Here is a 13350-nt window from a genome sequence, read left to right as displayed (position 1 = left end):
AGGTTATCGGTTCCCTGCGGTGCAGATGTTGATGTATGGAGGATCTCAGCCAGGCCAAAACTTTATGTCTGCCTTTGGGACAGTGAAAAATGTGCCACTGGTTCATGGCAGCAGAGAAGGAAGAATATGATATATGAAACCTTTCAGCTAGGTGAGAGATCTGGCTCTGGCACCTTTTCCTTCTCTCTCATGAAAACAGGAGAATCATTAAATGTGCACGTATTTTTTTTCCCTACCAAGCTTGACTGCTGTCTTTCAGAGTAACTGCACAGGCAGACCGAGAGCCAGAATCTACTTAAACACTGTGCTCACAGACAAGTGTTTTTTCTTTTGGGTAAACCTTTGCTAATTTAGGATTAAAGCAGGACTTACATATGCTCATCTTGACGATAAAGTTCCCTAAAGTTACTCATCGTGTTTTTCAGTCCTCTCTTTTTGTTCAGCTCCTATAATATCATCATCCAAAAATCTGCCTTTTTCTTTTCAGAGCTGGGAACGGCAGCTGTGACTTCCCCAACAGCTGCTCGAGAGTGGCAGCAGTTTGAGAAGTACGAGGCAAATATCCCATCGGAGCTCCCTTGTTTATACTGAGCCCACCACAAAATGCCATCGCATTCAGCTTGCTGCAAGACAAAAATGCTTTTATGTCTTGGGGCTTCACGGGGAGGATGCGGTGTTGGAACTCAGATAACTACAGTTGCGCTGGAGTCAGAGAAACTCTGCTGCAGAGGAGTGGGTGGCTTGTTTTGGGGACAAACACATCACCTTAAGAGGTTTACCCTTCTTTTAGCTCTGGTTTACCAATACACAGAGTCTTTACACACGTTCATCTTTTTAAATCAGGAATCCTTTATCTCTCACTGAAGTCAGTGAGAAATTCACTGTTGACCTCAGAGGAGCAGCATCTGTCCCACATTTTAAAGACAGTTTCACTGTACATAGGAGAAATGTGTTACTAAACTAGCTTTTTGGTTACGTCCATTTTCAGGGAAGGTCTAGAGTGTCAAGTGGTGTAAAAGGAACATCTGTACTTGAAAATAACAGCCCTCCACATCTGGGTCCCAGATGATTCGGGGCAGGTAGAAGCACATCTGGACCTTGGAGTACCACGCTGCACAAAAGCACATCTGGAAACCTATAGCATACAGTAAATTTCTTTAAGTTAATCACTTAAGTCACCGACTATTATTGGTTTAATTAGTTAGTATCTTTTCTGGAAATATTTGTTGTGAAAAAAAAATAAGGATGGAGGAGTGTTTTGGTCCAGGATGTGAGAGGGCCAGTGGGAGGAAGGGGAAGGAAAATATACTAAGTTAAATGTCATTTAACTCTTCAACTGAGCATATTTCTTTACAGTAAATACACATTTCTGTATAGTTAGCATGCATGCTTAGTAGCAACTTTCAGCCTGCGAGCTCTTTAGCACAGGAATTGTCATTTGCAGCATGTTTCATGCCTGGTGCAACAAAGCCCCAATCTGCTTGGCGAGTACTGTGGTGACAGCAATGTCAAAATGACTTTTTTAAGATCTAACTCTTCTCTTGGCCACTTGCTAGCAATGCTGTAACATCTACCTTGGTCCAACCGCTTACATAGTATACAGCAAACCTGGGATCTAGTATCTCCCCAGGTGAGGGAAAAAAAGTCTAGAAAAGGATCTGTAACATGTTTCATCTCCCACATTTCACTTTGCTCACTTTTTTTGCAGCAAAAGTCTGGAAGGAAAAACAGCCAAACTCTCTTCAATAGCTTTACGCTCCTAATTAAGGATCCCCGATTTGGCCACAAAGGTTTGTGAGAGGAAAACTGATTGTCATGAGTGACAATCCATCCTGTTCACAGCAGCACCAGCAACTGTGCTGGCCATCACACTGGCTACAGGGTTAAAAGTGTGGAGAGCCAAACCTTGCAACATAAACTGATGTAACACTTTCTGTCTACAAGTCTCCAAACAGCTCCCGACGGGCATTATCTCCATTTTACAACCGTGGCAGAGATGGCGGAAGTCACCCACCTACGGTCACCCTGTGAATCAGGAGCAAAGCTGGGAAAAGAAGCCACAGCTCCTCGTGCCAAGTCCGAGGCTCCAACAACCCGACTACAAAGATGAAACCAAGAGAGCAAGAAAAATCCCAGGGTATGTCTGGAACCAGCTGGTCTCAGTACAACGCAGCTGCTGCTGTCAGACACAGATTCATTAAATAATATAGAAAGTCTTTCAGCTGAGACAGACTGCAGTACGAGCCTATTATCTAATGCATCCCCTATTATCAGGGGACAGTCTTCCTTACCTGCCTAAGATGCAACTTGAGGATCTAACAGGTCTTTTCCATTCTTAAACAGCTCAAATCTGTTGGACAAACCACTGCTGTAATCTCTGCAAAGTTCCTGTGCAATAAGAAGCTTTACAAAGGTGCGGGAGTAACTCAAGGAAACTCCCTCGCTAGGCAAGTCCAGGGGGATTCATCTCAAACCTGAATGCTTCATTTTTTGCTACACATCCCCTGTGTGAAAAATGGATGCACGGCACTGCCAGCAGCATGAGCACGGAGAGAATGCTGGTTTGCAGCCTCCAGCACAACAGGGGTATTGCTGTAGAAATAACCATTAGCATGCGCTGGTAGCATTTTACACTTACTCAGCACGGACAGCAATGAACACCCTGTAAATACAAAGGTGGAGAAACATCTAGCAGCAGCTTCTTGTGTGGCTTTACCAATCACTAGTTGTGATGAAGGACGGGAAACAGCTAGCTGTCCGATCCGCAGCTCCCCTAGGATCTCATACTGGCTAAAGATTGACAGAAAAGAACAGAATGGAGAGGTGAATGGAGGGAAAAATCTCACAGGAGGACAAGTCAGAGAAAAGGAAAAACTAGGAGAAAAGTGTGCATATTACAGGACACACACACTGATCCTGCTATTTTTATTTTTTTAAGTGTGATTCCACCTTTATTATTTAGCATAACTGCTCTGTAGCTTAGGAAAAAAAAACCCCAAACTGTTCAAATCTCTTTGCTTTGCAATACTCTTAGAAATAAAGAGACACGGGCTTCATTACAGGAATGAAAGCAAGGTTGCCAGTGTGAAAATTCATAAGCTCTTCCCTTTGCTCAGAGGGGGCCATTCAAATGGACAGGCACCTTCTTGGAGCAGAGACACAACATGGCTCGTGCAAGGGGGGAGAGGAGACCACGTGAAGGGACTTACTGAAGGTTTGCATGGATCAACATCAAGTCCCACACCTTCAGGAAGGATGAGCTGGGCAAAATTGAATAAACCAAACTGGTTCTTTCTCCCCATGGAAATGAGTGCAGCCAGAGCATGTGCACAGGATGGCATAGGAAAGGTGACAAATATAAGCCTGGGCTTGTCCTGGGACCCATGCTAGCATGAGGAAATGTGTAAATTATGGCCCACAAACTCACATTCCTGAATAATGCTGCTGATTCAGGTTGGGGTACAATCAGCAAGAGCTGGGCAGAGCTCTCTGGAGAGGTTAGAAAGGAACAGAAGTGGACTGGACCTTGAGGAAAGGAACAAGAAAAACCCTCCGTAATTATGGACTGGATGTGTCCTCCCTCTCCCCATTCCCTTCACTCCTCTATTTCCCTTCCTCCCCCTCTGCCTTTCTCCTCTCCACCTCCATTCACTGCTTCTGGGCACCTCTTAGCCCTGGAGTTAAATTAATCAACAGGATTAGGTGGAATCAGCCACAACAAGACCCTCCAGGCTCAGACTGAGCCCTTGATGCTCTACAAGGACCTGCTGCCTTGTCTTGAAGCATCTTGGTGCCGTCTGGAAGGATTGGCAGACAGGACCAGACATGAAAACGCATTCATTAAAGCGGGGATCAGATTTTGTTAGAGGGTAAAGGGGAGCTGCACATTCTGTCTTTCAGTATTTCTCATCTCATTTCCTCTCCCTCTTTCTCTCTTGCTTCCAGCTGCACCATCCTAAAAATTAAATGTGTGTTGGAGGGGAGAGATGAAGAGGGGGAAGGGAATGGTTTTGTGAAGGGCTTAGCTGTAACTGCACCTTTTGTGCTGCAGCTGGCTTTAGCAAACTCACCCAGACACTGCTGGAGCAACGGTGATGCTCCATGAAACCAGATCTGGAGGTGACTGGCTGGGAAGCTAATGCAGCCACAGGGGAACTTGGATTTAATGGCATGACAGAAGTAAGAACAATCTCACTTTGAAGGTACCAGCAAGATATGAGCACCTCCACGTTACAGCCCCACACCAGGTCCCCCCTACTTCACAACACTCTCCATCCACCAATGCTGTCGTGCTTGGTGGCCCCAACAGCTACCCCTGCATAAACATATGCATGCACTTTTTTCCAGTCCCATGTGTACCTGAACTTCAGGTACATAAAATAACTTCAGGTTCTTTTATGCTGGAGGACAATTAGTCTCTTGATGACCTTAAAAAGGGCAAGCTTCACCTGCCACATGATGCTTTTGCTGCCTGACACTGCCATGGGGCAGTGAGGCGGTACCCATCCCACAGATGAAAATATCTCCCGATTGTGGGTACCTTGTCATGAGGGCCTGAAATAATAAGACATATTATAGCTGAGATCCTTGCTGTGGACCTCAGCTACAGTACATCTGTGGAGCAGGAAGGGTGGAACTGCACACCTCGCACTTTCTACTCCCCCCAAGGATGTGGGACGAACAAGGATCACCAAGATGCAGCCGGTTATTCACAAAGCACGTCCCTTGTGCTGGAACCTGCAGCCAATGGCTTCAGAAGCAAGAGCTGAAGCTCTCCCTGACTTCTGAGCATCTGCCGTTCCCTCTGGCAGAAAGCAAACAAAACCCATCAAAATGCAAACAAGACTATGAAAAGCCTGAGAGAAGGGCGACACAGTGGCAGCATCGCAGGCACAGAATTGTATTGCCTTGATTTTTCTTTCCAACGTGAAAACCAGAACACCCTTTTCTCTCTCATCTTGGAAAATGATGCAGTCCTGAGCTCAGGACGACAGAGAGGTGTATATGTGCGTGCAGAACAACCCCTGCTCACTTCCAAACCTATTCCACAGCAAGTGGGATTGCAAAGGAGGACAGAGGTGTTTCAAATTCACCTCTTGCCCCCCTTTCTCCTGTCCAAGCACATTCCCAGACACAAAAAACTATAATTGACACAGCACATATAATAAAGCTTGGGTTTCCCCCTCCCTCCCCTTTCCAACCTGTAAACTCCCCATTCTCCAGCATTTGCTCGTGCCTGCGCAGCTGTATTACAGTTTAACATAGTTTAGAGAGCTGCGCTGTGGAGCAGCGGCAGAAAACGAATCACATAATAGTTGATATGCGTTTTAATCAAGTAATTCGGCCCAAGCAGAATGATAGCGCCTGTTGGTGGGGTGCTCTTGAATACCAAACAGACCAGACAGCAGGCCTAGGAAAATGAAAAAGTCATTTACAGCTCAGCTGGGGGCTGCAGTGTTCAGCAAAGCGTTAGTGGGGGGGCCTTAGAAGATAAAGGTTTGGGTATTTTTCTGGGGTTTTTGTTATTCAGGCACTGAACTGGCCAGCTGTAACCAAACCACAGACTGAGGTAATGTCCATTATGGGCTTTACAACCTGGAAATAATACTCACAGAGAAGCTGATGCTCTTGAACAGGGAGTCAGAGACAGTGTGTGTCTGTCTGTCTGGGGGGAATATAGAAAAGGGGGGGGGGGGGGGTCAAAGAGAGAGGTGTTTCACAGCTGGGTAATTCCCTCATCATGTCAAGATCTCTACTGAATGAGTGAGATCATACGTGGAAGGAGAAGTTGTAAGAAGGAAAGCTGGAGGTTTAATGAATGAAAAAGGAGCATATGCAAAAGGTATCCAAGGATGCACACCTCCCAGGTGTGGGTGACAGGACACAGCCAGCCAGCTGGATGACCACAGTGAGCATCACACAACCTCTTCTGGCTTGGAAGGTGGTATCCAATGATTTCTCCATGTCTGAATCCCAAAGATTGACCCTGGAGGAACCCTGCATTCACATGTTGGGCTTGAAGACTCTAAGGTGAGATCTGGTCCAACATGTTAAGCTTTATCTGGTTCTGGCTGTCCTGCTTCCCTGAGCACTCACTCAACACTTCTTTTCCTCCCAGCTCTGCTGGAATTTGCCTCCTAACTCATGGATTGGGTTTGGGATTTTAAGAAAACTCTTATACAGGACTACCTCACTGGCACTCAGCCATGAAATACATATATACCTCTAAACAAAATATAAACTTCTCTTTGGTTAGAGTGCCAATCTGGGATGCACAGAGATACAAAATCCACCTCCATTTTCCACTATAAAATCCCTACACCTCCTTGAATGAGCACCTCAGCCTTGCAGGCTCAGTTCGAGCTGGGTTCATAGGCACAACTATATGTGGATCAGTACAAGTTTTTGAAGAGAAAAAGCTAGAAAGACCCTGTCTTCCTTGGAACAGTCATCCATCACCAAAAGCGTCTTGCCAATATGAGGACTTGCACTGAGTGAAGACATAGCCAACAGCTCTGTGCATTCCTCTCTGCATCAATTGCAGCCGTTCCAGATAACTCTGTTCAGGTTGTGAACATACCTTTGCCTTGAAGCTGGAAGCTAAGCTGGATGAGGGCTTTTCCAAGCCCACAAAGAAGAAGGAATTGCATCCCTAACCAGCTGCTCTTTCATAATCCAAGCCACGCATATAGACCAAGCAAACTCCTTTGCTGCCATTCACCAGGGCAGTTCTGGTAAAAGCCAAGAAGCTGTACTCATTTATCTCGGCGGAAGGATCTGGCCCCGGAGGCTCCATCTACTCTGCATGTGAAAGCAGTAAGAGGCATCAGGGCCCCAGCAAATCCTACCGCAAATCAGGGTCTGGCAGCGTAGGTACCAGCTGCAGTGCCCCCACGCAAAGACACATGGTCACAAAAAACACAACATATTCTGTTCCTTGCGAGTAGTGAACAAAACCAAATCATCCAGAACATTTGGAGGAAGATAGGGAGGGAGGGAGGGCGAAAGAGAGCCTACGTCTCCAACAGCCTTTGTTAATTCCCAGCACTGGCCTGAACATAAACAGATGGAATATCCATCAACTCCAGTCGTCTTTTCTTTTCTTTCAACTTTTTTCTAGTTCTCGCCTCCCTGCCCCCTCCACCCCTAACACTCTTTCTTCTGGCTTTTGTTTGGCCTTTTAAAGAACCCCGAGGTAATGAGGCCTGCCCCAACTCCCCAGCACATCTGTGAAGTCCATAAAAGGCCCCTTTTTCACTTCAATATTCATAGCCGCGTGCTTGTGGCAGGCGCAGGATCCAGCGGAGGGCTGCATGGGAGGGACCGCAGGGGCTCGCTGGCTCCTCTACTTGAATTGAAACGATGTAGTTAGAGAGGCATCAATAGTGCTCCCAAAAGTGGGAAGCAAAGGGAGACCAGCTGGGATACAGGGGGAATAATGAGGCAGGGAGAAGAAAAGGTCTGCTCACTTTCTCTGGAGTTTTCCCTTTTTTCCTTTCTTCCCTTTTCAGCTTCATCTCCCCAGCTCCCTTAAAAGAATTTCTCCTAGACATAGGGAAGTTGATGGAGCAGCACAAAGACGTCCTACTCAAGGGTCTGAGCTGCACAGGAGAACTGGACATAGGTACCCAGGATGCTGGAAGCCTGCTAGCGTTAAGGCTGGGAGATCTGATCCTTTGATAACCGCCTTGACTTACAACCCAAAGCAGCAGGCAAAGCCAAGACATTACCTGGCCTGCAGTGTACGAAGCCAGGGCCTTTATCCGGGCAAGAAGGACTAGTCTGTATATGGTACCTGGGGTTGAAAAAACAGTAAGTGACTGAGCAAAGGGTAAAATTAAATGTGCCTGTTTAGCTTGGTACTCTGATTTGTTTCAGCACTGATCCTGGCAGAGGTACGTAGCGCTTGCCTGTGGCAGCCATACGGCACGGCCCCAAGTCAGCATGCAGCCTCTCTCCCCGGTGCTCAGCCGGAGTCCCTGACTCTCACCCACTGAGTTCATGCCATGCCTCAACTGGGCTGAAGCTCCAACTGGGGGCCAAGGAGATGCAAGGAAACCCTGGTGATGCTCAGCTTGCTGTAATCCCACTCTTTGTGCTCCCACCGTGCCCGTTTTCCCCCAGCAGCAAGCATACATAACATCACAGCCACTACAGCAAGGGGGTGAACCTCCAGGAGCCTGTTACACCAGTTTGCCTCCTCATTCTGAGCACAATACAATATCTAACCGCTCCCCACGTGCGTTACGACCACCCTCCGAGGGTGCCTGGAGGTACAAATACCATAACAGAAAAGACACTGTACTATTCAAACACCTTTGTGAAAATAACATTCAGATCCACAGGAGAGAGGCTCAGAACTGACCCCAGCCTGATGACAGGCATCTCTGGGCAGTTTTGCCCTTATACCTCAGTTGTAATCTCGACAAATGTGTGTTCTTCTATGCCAGCCCCAACCCCTGTCCTTAACCTATGCCAGTGCTTTTTACTCAGTAATTTTCTCAAAGCTGACTGAGCAAGAAGCACCATAGGGTGATACCTAAGCAGAAGTTACCTTTCTCCAGCTCTGGGCTGGAATCCACCTGGGGTAACGTGTTCGTCAGCATGTCACATACACACAGACATGCCATCTCAGATGTCTAGCACCCTAGCGAGGTGCACAAATCCAGGTTTCACAGTTTCTTGTCTGTGACAACCTCTGCTCCCCCTGGCTTTGTCCCAGCACGGCTCTGCTCATGTACTTGAAGTACTGCCACCCCTTCTGTTCCAGTTCTGGGCCCCACACGCTCTGCCAGCACATCTCAATCTTGGTCGATCACTGCCTTGCTATTCTTACCCTGGGGTCCCTGCACAGCTCTATCATTGCTCCTCCATCCCAATTTGCAACACCCTCTTTTATTTTCATCCTAAACCCCTATATAGCTCTGCCAACGGCCCTTAATCTTGTCCTGTAGTTCCTCTGCTGTTCCAGCCCTGGGCCTCCCTGGCTGGATACATCAAGTTAAAAGACCTTTCAATATAAGACTCTTTCAGGAAAGATAAACAAATTTAACCTCATAAACCTTTCCCAATCCTGAAAAACCAGCCCGTGAGAATGAGGCACCAGAGACCACTTAACCACACATGAGAAACACATTCCTCCTGCTGTTTGCAAGCCCTGCTTCATTTATCTGAATGTCAGACCGACCGCCTGAAGCCAAGAGGTGTGTGAGAGCGGGCACGAGCAACCACTTCGCCTCCTTTACTTTGTCCTCTGCCGTGTCTGTGCAAACAGAGGGATGCAGCAAAAGTCATTAAGGCAGTTGTCCTTGGAGAATGTCTGATTTTTTTGCCCCTGTTCTGCTTCCTTCCCTTTCCTGTGTCCTTCTGCTTTTTTACTTACCTACGTACTCACACAATATGTACATGCACGTGTGTGTATGTATATACACATCCTCTCTTGCTCCACTGCTACTTCCACTTGCTTTCCTGTTCTCTCTACTGCACTACTGCTGGCTCCTCCGTCTTTCTCTCCATATTTACAACCCTCCCCTGCCTACTTCTCTCCCAACACACACAAACACTCACAGCTTTACATTAATTTTGGCCCAGGGAGAAAACACCGACGTACGTGACCGTAAAGGGCTCTGGGAGAAAAGGACCCACAAGCAGAGTGTCAAGTTGGCCAACAGCAACGCCGGCTGCCACTGAAAATGTGTTGAGAAGCTGGACTGTGACATTCGCCTGCAATTGAACCCCTCTGCTTGTCTCTGCTGCTCTCTGCTAGCCGAGCTGCGAGAAGAAAGAGAAGAAAGAAAAGTATAGGGAGGAGAGAATGCAAGTGACAGAAAGAAGGATTGAATGAAGGAGTGAAAAGAAAGAAAGATATCCCTGCGCCGCTTGGTCCTTTATCAGCCCTGTCATCTGGTGCAGGGCCCTGTTCGCATTGTCTCACCTTGGACAAAACAAAAAGGCGTTTTTGTGCAGATTCCTTTAGAGCTGCCAGAGCCAGCACCTTAGGGGGTCGCTAAAGGCTGAATGTGCAGCTGACAGGCCTGCGCGGCCCGATGTGATATCAATAAACTCCGACACGTCAACTCTTCAGCACAGCTCATGTGGAAGGTACGGCTTGAATATTAAAACCTCCAGTGGCCGGGAAATAAGCTTGGGGTGGAGAGGGGGGGAGGAGGTGGCTCAGAGCAAGACGAGGTCGACGAGTGAGGGGGCTGCGCTAGCACAAGCTAGGGGCAAGGCAGCCAAAAGAAGAGACACCATTACAGATCTGCTACCTGCTGTCTCAGTAACCGTTCAGTGCCTTTTTCCTTTTATTCTTGACCACCAGTGAGGACAAGAGGCATACAGGCTTGTATGATGGCTTCCACTGCAGGTCCTGGGACAGGGATTCTCTTCAAGAACGAGACTGGGCAGGAGCCCGACAGCCAAACCAGAACCTGTGCTCACCTGCTCCGTACTACATCCTACCTCCTGCTTGGCGGACGTTTGCTTTAGGGCAGGCGTCGTGTATGCACAAGTGAGCAAATATACTACCTCTTCAGGCACTGCTGTTTATTATACGGTGGTGCTCAAAGGCATCCATCAGTGACAGAGCCTCAGCTGTGCTGCCAGCAAAACTTCCAGTCCAGAGTGACAAGTCAGGCAACACAAGTGCCTGTTTTGCTGATGGGACACTGAAGCCCAGTAGCAAATTTTTGCCACTTCTGACACTATAACAAGGTGCTTTCCCCAGAAGAGTAGGCACAGCACCATGATAGAGGAACTGGTAAACTTTCATGCCTGTTAACACTGGCTACAAAATGTTTTCCTCTGCTGACACTTTCCATCACTAGGTCCCAGAGTGAACATGCCCAGCTGAAATAAAAGAGGCAGCTCACTCCATGAGAACAGAACTGTGTTAAGCGCAGAGCCATGCTAGGCTCTCTGAGGACTACCCAATGTCCACAGCCTCCATTTCCACGCCGATCACAGCTCTGAAGTTTTATTTTTGCAGTAAAGGTTAAAACATATTTTGCTCACGTTAAATACTTGGAGTTCCAGATGCCAGTTCCTCTAAAGCGGTAGGGGGAGGCCAATCCCACCACCAGAGCTGTGCTGAACATGTCCTTTAGCCCTGATGAAGGCAGGACACAACTTTCCCATGAGGCCACGATCAAGACAGAAGTAAGTTTCAAAGTCTCCAGCCCTACAGAGGAGTTTTTTCAAGAGGCAGAGCGCTATACATGCATGATATTCTGTGGGTTTTATCTGCCAAGTATTTCTCAGGATACATGACTTCATTCTTTAGGTATTTTAAAATGTAACAAGGGATCTTTCAGGAGCTTGCGATGATCTCTTTCCCTCTTGGATTGTGATCCTATGAGGCAACTGTGCCCTGACAGACACACAGCATAAGCTGAAACCTTTCACAACTACTTCTTGCTTAGGAATTCAAGATGAGGAGCAAGGTCAAAAACATTTCCCACCATTATGAAACCAGAAGGATGTGTGCAGCAGAGCTCTGCTCTTACCAGATGGAGAGTCAGTCCATGTGTGCAGAATAATGTTCTAGCCTGTGAGTCACAGGTGGGAACAGGTATTTCTGCTTCTAGATATATTTTGGTTAGAACTGCACAGATCTTGAGTTTTCCAGTTTGACAGTCAAATCCCCCGAATGCAGGGAGGTGAGAGTGTTTCAGGATAATCTTAAATAATTTCTCTTTGACTGTACTGTTTGTTGGGTTTTTTTTTAATAAAGAATCAAAATATTTTAATCTAAGGTAGTAGAAACATTTCAGCTAACCTGAAACGAAAAACCTTGCTTTGTTTTCAAATTATTTGATTAGATATTTTTTTCCATCACGAAGTAGCTTCATTTCAACACGAAATTGTGATTTGAGAAGACATTGAAAACCCTTTGTAATTTTTTTATTCACCTCCTACATGTGGCCAATGGCCCTGGGATCTTTGCAGAGGCCTCTGGTCTTGTTTTAGTTCTGTTTTGACCATGTGCCCTTTGCCAGTCGCAGAAATCAAGAGAGTCAAGAGTTGGTACTGTGTTGTTAGAGACGTGATGTCTATAGCCTCAAACTGTTGGCTCCTCCATGACTACTACTGGGCAAAAAGGAGAGGATTTGTGTGCCTGGCTCTCTGGGACCTGCACTGCCACATGCAGTCTTCTGGCATGAGCTGATTTCTGGCAGTCAGGCCAGCAAGGTGGTGGGCACGTGAAATACAACTCATGAGCTACATGTAGGACTGGCACTAGAATTAAAAAAAAAAAGGTACTAACGATTCTCACTTGGAAAAAAAGGTCAGAAACCCAAAGAAACCTACTTGAAAACCAAGCAGTGAAGTGTTACAAGAAGAAAATTCTCACCCTCAGCTTGAACAGACAGAGCAAGTGCACAAAGTGTCACACGAAAAATATTTTTCCAGCTACTGATGAGCCCACATGAGAAACACTCACCCTTCAAGGGGCCCAGTAATATGTAAGTTAGTTCCACGCCATGTACAGTTTTGAAAGCTGAGCACTGACCATGCAAAAGCCTAACCCCTTTCATCCACCTCTTCTTCCCAACCAAATTTTACAGACCAGAGAAAATTAGCTGGAATGTTTAATGAACCTTTTGATATTCATACTTCTTCAGCTGGTAAATAATTTCATTCTGCACGCTGAGGACATTCAGGGTGCAAGCACGGAGATTTTCCTCTTGGGATAGGGTAACTTGGCTTAGCTAAATTAAGAAATTACCTCCCCCTGAAATTTGAAACACTTCAAAAATGCAGTTGTCTGAATTGTCCAGATTCTCTGTGTTTCAGAGTGTGAAACAGTATTAAGTGTTATTTGTATTTCTGTAGTTCCTACAGCCCATAAGTAGGGTTAGGTGGGGGTTTTGTACTGTACTGATGCAAATTCGGGCAAACGACGGCAGGAGGACAAGATGAGGGAACTAGATGGTGGAAATTCATTTTTACTGGTCTGAGTCAATACTGGAAATAAAATTTGGATGTCCTGACTCCCAGGTGGCTGCTGGGTCCACTGGCTGATCCTTTTTAGATTATAATGCCAAAAAAATTCATGGTTTGGTCTGACTCCTTGCACCTTGCCAGATGTGCTGCATAGCTCCTATACCAAGTCCCAAACTCCCGGTTAGGTGAAAACATACCTTTTTGCAAGACATCACTCTGCTGAATATCACCTGCAGCTCTAACACATTATTCAAGTAATTGATTAGCCTGCCTTTCTTACTTCAACACTTTCCTCCATGCCTAAAGACTCCCATTTCATGCTTCAAAAATCCCAGAGAGAACAAGCTCTTGGGTTGCAGGAGTTTGCTGGAGAACCCCAGAGCTGTTAGCAGCAGTAACAAGGCG

General features: G+C 46.5%; 1 protein-coding gene across 2 annotated transcripts in view; it reads right to left on the bottom strand.

The window, feature by feature from the left end:
• The window catches only part of PAX7 (paired box 7), a 101550-nt gene that overhangs the window by 52493 nt on the left and 35707 nt on the right, over nucleotides 1–13350 (bottom strand). The gene's annotated exons all lie outside the window — the stretch shown is intronic.

Source organism: Nyctibius grandis, chromosome 17, assembly GCF_013368605.1.
Source record: "Nyctibius grandis isolate bNycGra1 chromosome 17, bNycGra1.pri, whole genome shotgun sequence".
NCBI lineage: Eukaryota > Metazoa > Chordata > Aves > Nyctibiiformes > Nyctibiidae > Nyctibius > Nyctibius grandis.
The sequence above is the reverse complement of the archived record's forward strand: the minus strand, read 5'-3'. Positions and strand labels throughout refer to the sequence as shown.